General features: G+C 51.8%; 1 non-coding gene across 1 annotated transcript; it reads left to right on the top strand.

The window, feature by feature from the left end:
* The first annotated feature begins 211 nt into the window (after positions 1 to 211).
* On the top strand, positions 212 to 284 carry TRNAK-CUU (transfer RNA lysine (anticodon CUU)). Its single transcript has one exon. It is a non-coding gene; the product is annotated as a tRNA-Lys (tRNA).
* The last annotated feature ends 7,009 nt before the right edge of the window (positions 285 to 7,293 follow it).

The raw sequence follows: 7,293 nt of genomic DNA, 5'->3' as shown, positions 1-7,293 counted from the left end.
GCGCTGCGGACCCGAGTGAATGTGCGCGCAGGCTCCGTCGCTGCCGCAGGGGCGCGCCCGGCCTGAGTCTGGGAGGAGGAGGGACTCCGGGAGGGAGGTGACTCAAAAGGAAGGTGAGGAGGAGCCACGTGATCGTAGCCAAAGACAAGTTGCTCTGCGCATGCTCCGAATCGTTTTTCAAATAACTGCCGAGGGAAGGCTCGCTCACAGCGCCCGGCTAGCTCAGTCGGTAGAGCATGGGACTCTTAATCCCAGGGTCGTGGGTTCGAGCCCCACGTTGGGCGCAAGGGTTTCTTTTGTTCCTGCTGCCGTGACTCTGCTTTTTCCCGGACGCAGCGATGACTGTAACCCTGCAAGGCGGGGGGGGGCAGCTGCGCCAGGCCCCCTCCAGCCCAGGAATGGCAGCAGCAGCCCCGGTCCCGGCTGGGGGGGAGGAGAGAAGTGACCGGATTCCCACGGCAGTAACAGCCCCCGTCACTGCCAGCGCAGCCCAGCAGCGGCGCGGGGCTGCCAGGCGGCGGGGCCCCAGGCCCCCCGCAGACGGCTCCATGTGCCCCACTGCGGCTGGGCTCCTGGGGCGGGGGAGGGGCTGCACCGAACACGACACGCGCTGCGCGCAGCCTTGGAGCGTCCTGCGCCTGGCACCTGTCCGCGCGCGGCACGCGCCGGGCCCCGCCTTCATCCCCGACCCCGGGCAGCGTGTGTCCCTGCACCCCCCTTCAGCCACTCCCTCCCCTGGGCACAGGTGTCCCTGCACCCCCTCCCCCATCCCCCTGTGTCCCTGCACCCCCTCCCCCATCCCCCTGTGTCCCTGCATCCCCTCCCCCATCCCCATCCCCCTGTGTCCCTGCACTCCCCCTGTGTCCCTCAGTGTCCCTGTCCCCCATCCCCGTGTGTCCCTGCACCCTACTCCCATTCAGACTCTGGCTCAGTGCTGTCACCCCACTAGCTCCTCTGCCCGTGCCCCAGTCTGTCCCCCCACTACCCTTCTGAACTCCAGGCTATGTGACCCCCCATCTCCCAACAGCCCCACGTGCTCTGCTCTGTCCCTTCCCCCTGCCCCCACATCCTGTGCCTCCACCTGGCCCCATGGGCAGGCCACTGTAAGGAAAGTAACCTCTGCCCCTCCCTCTCTGCAGCTGGCTGCCCTCGGTTCTGGTGCCACAGCAGCCCCTGGTGGGTAAAAGGTGTAATTGCAGCGCCTCGCCTGCAGAATCTATTTCCTGCCGGGAGAAAAAAAATCTGCAGGGGTCATGAATTCTGCGTGTGCACAGTGGAGCGGAATTCCCCCAGGAGTAATGTATGAAAGCCCCACATGAGGTTTTATTTGTCCAGTGATCCAGTCCTGCAAAATGACAGGTGCCTTCAGCTTTCTGAACAGTTATGGGCTCTGTGGCACAGGAGAACTAATTCTGTATTTTTAAAAGATTATCTATTTTTGGCATGTTTTCATGACACTTCTTTCATATTTGCTGCTAGTCTATAATTATAAGGCAAGAAAAATTCAAATAGTTTAGGAAATTCTTCCTCACTCTATTCCAAATTAACATTAGGTAGAAGTCAAATGATGACCATTTCTACATCTCCAGAACAGACACAACATAAAAATTGTTCAAAACTGTCTCACCAATGGGGTGGGGGGAGGGCAGCATTGTCTCTTGGGCCGCAAACTTCACCCACACGGGGTGGGCGCAGGGTGAGACCATGACAGCCGGGAGGAACCAGGGGCAGCGGCCTCCTCTCCCACCTGAGTAGCCCCAAAGCCTTGCCCCATCCTGCTCTCTGGACGCACACGATCAGCACCAGGTGTCTTGGTGGTGCAGGGAATGGGGCAAGGGGAATATGCTGCCCACCTAGACGCAAAATGGGTGAATGAGAGATACCCCAACGTAAGCCCCCGCCCAACTCTGTCCCGGGCCTGGTTCTCACTTGCACAGCAAATCAGGAGGCTCTCGAGCAGCATGGCCAGCAGTGGCTCCATGGTGGGGCAGGGGCAGCACGGTGGCGGCAGACAGCAGCAGGGAAGGGCAGGGTTGGCGGGGCCAAAACTGAGTGATGGCAAGGGGGATGCAAGGGGGCACAGCACTGCGCCTCTCAGGTGTGGCCCCGCTATCGTGGCAGGACCAAACCTGAGTGGGCAATGAGGCCATCAGCCGTGCTGGGCCTCACCACTGCTGGTGTTATGAGTCATCACAACTCAGGAGCAGCACCTGAATCCCCCCCAGTGGTCCAGCAAAGGCAGCTCCCAGCCATCACCTTTCTTGCATCTCTCTCTCTCTCTCTCTCTAGCTTTCCTGACCAGGGTTTTTCCAGGCATCACAGGTGCCTGTGCTGTGAACTTCCCAGAAAGCCAGACCTGCCTCTGTGCTCCGCTTTCTCTCCAAAGGCTGTGACCGGCTGTAATTGCCAGCAAACACAAGTCACCACACACCTCTGTCTGAGCAAGCCCGTTGATTCTTAACGTGAAAGCATCACAGAGAAAACATATGAAAGAACCTACCTGCATGCTCATTAGCCTACCAGAGATCACCCGTGATGCTGTGTGATACCAATATTACAAGATTGTAATGAATCTTACAAGATATGCCATGTAAGGTATTAGTGGAAAAGTTATAATTAGTGACGTATGATAATATCATTTATATGTATGTGTAGCGAGGGGGCATGGCCTCCCTCCAAGACCGACAGGGAGGAGCCACCATCCGCTCCCGGGTGGGCAGAGCCTGGAAGGCCACGCCCACCATGCCGGAAACAGAAGGGCAGGACAAGAATAGGAAGTATAAAGAATGGGCCCCCCAGCTCTGGTGGGAGAAAGCCACCGGTGGAGAAGGATGTCATTTGTCCCCTGCTGGCATGGGAACCCGGAGAGGACTCCGGCTGCACTAAGGACTTGCCCGACCCACCTGTGCTGTCTGACAACCCAGTGAGCTACTGTGACTACTACTGGCAACTTACCCCATGGAGGAGGAGGAGGAGGACCCCTGGATGCAGGAACACCCTGAGGGGGGAGTAGGAAGTAGCCCAGGGATAGCCGACTACAATCTGGCTCTGCTCCTGCCCCAGCACCATTTTGGCCGGAGCCCCATTGACCAATTGCTAGAATGCTACACCACTGTTAGGGCCCTGGACTGGGACCTGGTGGAGTGGGGTGGGGCCAGGTCCCTTTACCCCCTGCTAACCCACACCTGGCATGGCAGGCTCCTCCCACTAGGCCGGGAGGCCTGTATTTGGTGCTCCCCCCTGCCTGTGAGCCCCTAGACGGCTTAGTCACTCTGCCCAACCAGGCCCTAGGCTGCTTAGTTGCCCTGCCCAGCCTGAGGCCTGAGCACCAGAGAGAGCTAATTCCCTGCTTTGAGCCTGCCTACACAGGTGCAACAGTGAGGGAGCGTGGCCTCCCTCATGGACTGATGAGGAGGGATGGCCCTGCACCCCTACAGTATGTATCGTCTTTGTATTGTGAGTTATAAATGCGTGTGCTAGATTTGTGTCTCAGAATGGTGCTGTGTTTCTGGGTTACACCCTAGACAGATTGGCTGCAACACTAAACTGGTGTGATGGCCCATTAAGGGCAACCAGCTATACCAGTGGTTCCCAACCTGTGGCCTGGGGGCCAAAAGTGACCCGCAGGGGCTTTCAAAGTGGCCCGTGACTCCCCTTCTGCTGGCTGTAGAAGAGAGCCGCTGCCTAAGGACGCAGGTGGAGCACATTTCCGCGGAGCTAAAAGACTGGTGCAGCCTCTGCTGTAGCCAAGGTGATGGGAAATCAGCACTCCCCTCCCCCCGGCTGTAGCAGGGGTCATGGCAAAGTGCTCTGCCTGGGTCCCTAGGAGCTGGGATCCTGCTGGAGCCAGAGGGAGGGGAGCACTGATCTCCTGTCCCCCTGGCTGCAGAAGGGAGCCACTGCCTAGGGACCCAGATGGAGCCCACGGGACTACAGGACGTGTGCAGTTTCCCTGCTGCAGCCAGAGAGATGGGAGATCAGTGAGGAGGCAACCTCCTCGCTGAACACCTTCCGTCTGGCTGCAGTGAGGGGCAGCCTGCTGGCGGAGACTGGTAGCCCTTCAGGGTTGTAAAACTGAGATCTGTGGCCCTCGAGCCAAAAAGATTGGGAACTACTGAGCTATGCAATGCATCCAGGGAGAGAAGCCTGGGGCTATGCCTATGAGTCAGCAGGACATGTAGGGACATGCCTGTGCACAGGGGACTCCAAGGGCTTTGAATATTGTGTGCAGCTCTGGTCACCTAATCTCAAAAAAGATATATTAGAATTGGAAAAGGTACAGCGAAGGGCAACAAAAATGATTAGGGGTATGGAAGAGCTTCCATATGAGGAGAGATTAATGAGACCGGGACTTTTTATCCTGGAAAAGAGACAACAAAGAGCGGATATGATACAGGTCTATAAAAATGTGACTGGTGCGAAGAATGTGAATAAGGAAATTGTATTTACTCCTTCACATAACACAAGAACTAAGGGGTCTCCCAAAGAAATTAATCAGCAGCAAGTTTAAAACAAAAGGAAGCACTTCTTCACACAACACGTCGTCAAGCTGTGGAACTTGTTGCCAGGGGATGTTGTGAAGGCCAAAACTACAACAGGGTTAAGAAAAGAGCTAGATCAGTTCATGGAGGATAGGTCCATCAATGGCTATTAGGCAGGATGGGCAGGGATGTAACTCCATGCTCGGGGTGTCCCTAGCCTCTGTTTGTCAGAAGCTGGGAGTGGACAACGGGATGGATCACGCGATGGATCTGTTCTGTTCGTTCCCTCTGAAGCACCTGGCATTGGCCACGGTTGGGAGACAGGACATTGGGCTAGATGGACCATTGGTCTGACCCAGTGTGGCTCTTCTTATGTTCTAATCCGGTTAGAACTAGTCTACACAAGCTTCTTCAGATGCTGGTAGCTCTCTGGAGGTGTCACAACCTGAGTGAATTTGCCTACTCACCCCCTACCCTCCCCGTTCTTAGTTCCTGGAGGGCTCGGGTCACCATACTCCATGGAATCACGGACAATCCCTGGTCCACAATGATACATCAACATAAAACAGTGAGATCTCTCAAAGATATTGCAGGAGATTGCCAGACCTGTCACAGTATACGCCATGAATAATGTGCATAGGGCTGCGGTCATCAGTGTAGGTGGGTGTGCAAACCTGTGCTCACCTCATGGTGATAGTGGTGGGGATTCTCCCCCTCCCCCCAGCCCAATGGTATGATTTGGAAAAAAACCTCACAGGGGAGATCTCTGGGGCTCTCCCTTCCTCCTGAAACCTGCACATACTTTACAGATAGGTGGCACGATGGTTTTATCAAGCATGTATCAGGTTTGAAATGGGTATGTGTGAGTTATGCACAGCTTCTCAAATTAGAGCTGATCAACCCTCTACACTGCCCCCCAGCAGCCTGTATTCTGTGCACACAGCAGAGACGTGTTTTAGAAAATAGGGGTCTTTATTCTGAATTGATTGACCCTGGATTGAACCTGCTGGCTCGTCGTTGGGTACCTTTCTGTAGGAGAAGTATAAAGAATGAAAGTTAGGTTAAGAAATATATGTGTGTGTTGGAAAGAAAAGCCCTGGCTAACAAGTAGAAGAAAGGCCTTGAAAATAAGTGATAAGGCCAGAAGGAATAAAGTAGACAAGATGTCTGACAAAAAATAACTAATGAGGTAAGAGGTTTCTAAAAAGAAAGCCTCTGACGGAAAAGGGCGACTGAGGATGCTTTTAAATACAACAAACAGAATTTGTCTTAAAATGAGCCAATACGGCCCTTTCCCAACCCAAATATAGTGTTAAAAACTATGTGAACCCAGGTCCAGTGGGAAAACTGTTGGACAGCAAGGAGGGAGGAAAAGAAAGGAAGTTGTAAATCTTATCTGGATTAAGACTGGAAGTAAGGGTGAGCTGTCTCCAGTTGGTTTTTATCTGGAGTCAGTAATTGGCAATGACATCACTTGTTTGTTAAAGGGTATAAAAAGTAACTCTTAAAGGGCCCTTTGCTAATACCTGCCTGACCACATTGGAGCCGACCAATATGGGTCAAAGAACCCTGGGTTTAGTCTGTTTTTGAAAGCATTTTGATCAAATATTTACATATGTGTTGTAACTGTTTGGATGTAGTACATTGCTTACTATCTAGGCATGTTTAGAGCAATTGCATATGTACCATTTGGCCTTTAGATTTAATAAAGGAATTTATGGTTAAATTAACGTTTAGTTTCCCATATTAATATTAATGATTTTTACATAATAATTCCAACACTTCCCTCTTCCCCAATTGAGCCATTGGGGGATGGGGGTGGGGCAGGATAGAGCTAGTGAAGATAGAGCTGTGTTACCTAGCTCAACCTCCTCCATAATCCCTAAGGTAATGGGAAAATAAATTCCTCCTGAGGTGAGATGGGCCCAATCTCAGGTGAGAGAGCCAGAAGTTGCATTCGAGCAGGAGACTGTGGAGGGAAGGGTGGCCAGCTGGAATCCTGGGAGCTGAGATGGAAAGGCTGAGAACCCACTCTCTTCCTGGCATAGGTGAAGCAGTAGCTGAGGGACGGGATAGAAGGTAGCAGCCAGCAGGATGATGCAGAGGGATTACAATGATACATGGTTACCCTGATAGTCTTCTACTGAACTGTCCTTAGAGGCTGGGGTAAGAACGGTTGGATGACTTTTTTGTGCCAACAAGTACTCTTAACTGCCATCCCCACATGTTCATGTTAATACCTATGGCAGACACACCCTGTTTATAAAGAAGCTCTAATGATTCTATATAGACAGAGAATCAAATGAAAAGAAATACAACGGGCTGTTACCCAGACACCATACATTTTTCGCTCATATGCACTTTTAAAATCCAGTTAAACTTTTGCAGTGACTGACATGTTCCTAGTTATTTAATAAAAAAGTGCATAGGGGAGTGTGCTAAATACTTGCCGTTATCAGTGACTGTTCAAAGATCTTCATTACAGACCATAGCGTCTATATAAATTATGCCTAGATGACGTGTATACAGAAAGATTAATGTAGCTAGTGTTAGAGATATTCTGTCTACTTCCAGTAAACTCAAATGTCCCCCTCAATAATATATTGGAAAAGACAACAATTAAGGCAAGAAGAGGCCTTTATGATTATCATGTCTGACTTCATGTGTAATGCAAGCCAACGAACTTCACACAGTGATTCCTGGACATGCTCATTAAAAATATTAAGATAGGAGGATCTGTCAATATTTGCCAACTAAAAAAATGCATCTTAGGGCACTTATGAAATATAATGACAAACCCAGCTTAAAGCTT

This window comes from Emydura macquarii, unplaced genomic scaffold, assembly GCF_026122565.2.
Source record: "Emydura macquarii macquarii isolate MOO-44397 ecotype Brisbane River unplaced genomic scaffold, CSIRO-AGI_Emac_v2 contig_1551, whole genome shotgun sequence".
Lineage (NCBI taxonomy): Eukaryota > Metazoa > Chordata > Testudines > Chelidae > Emydura > Emydura macquarii.
This window is presented reverse-complemented; position numbering and strand designations above follow the sequence as displayed.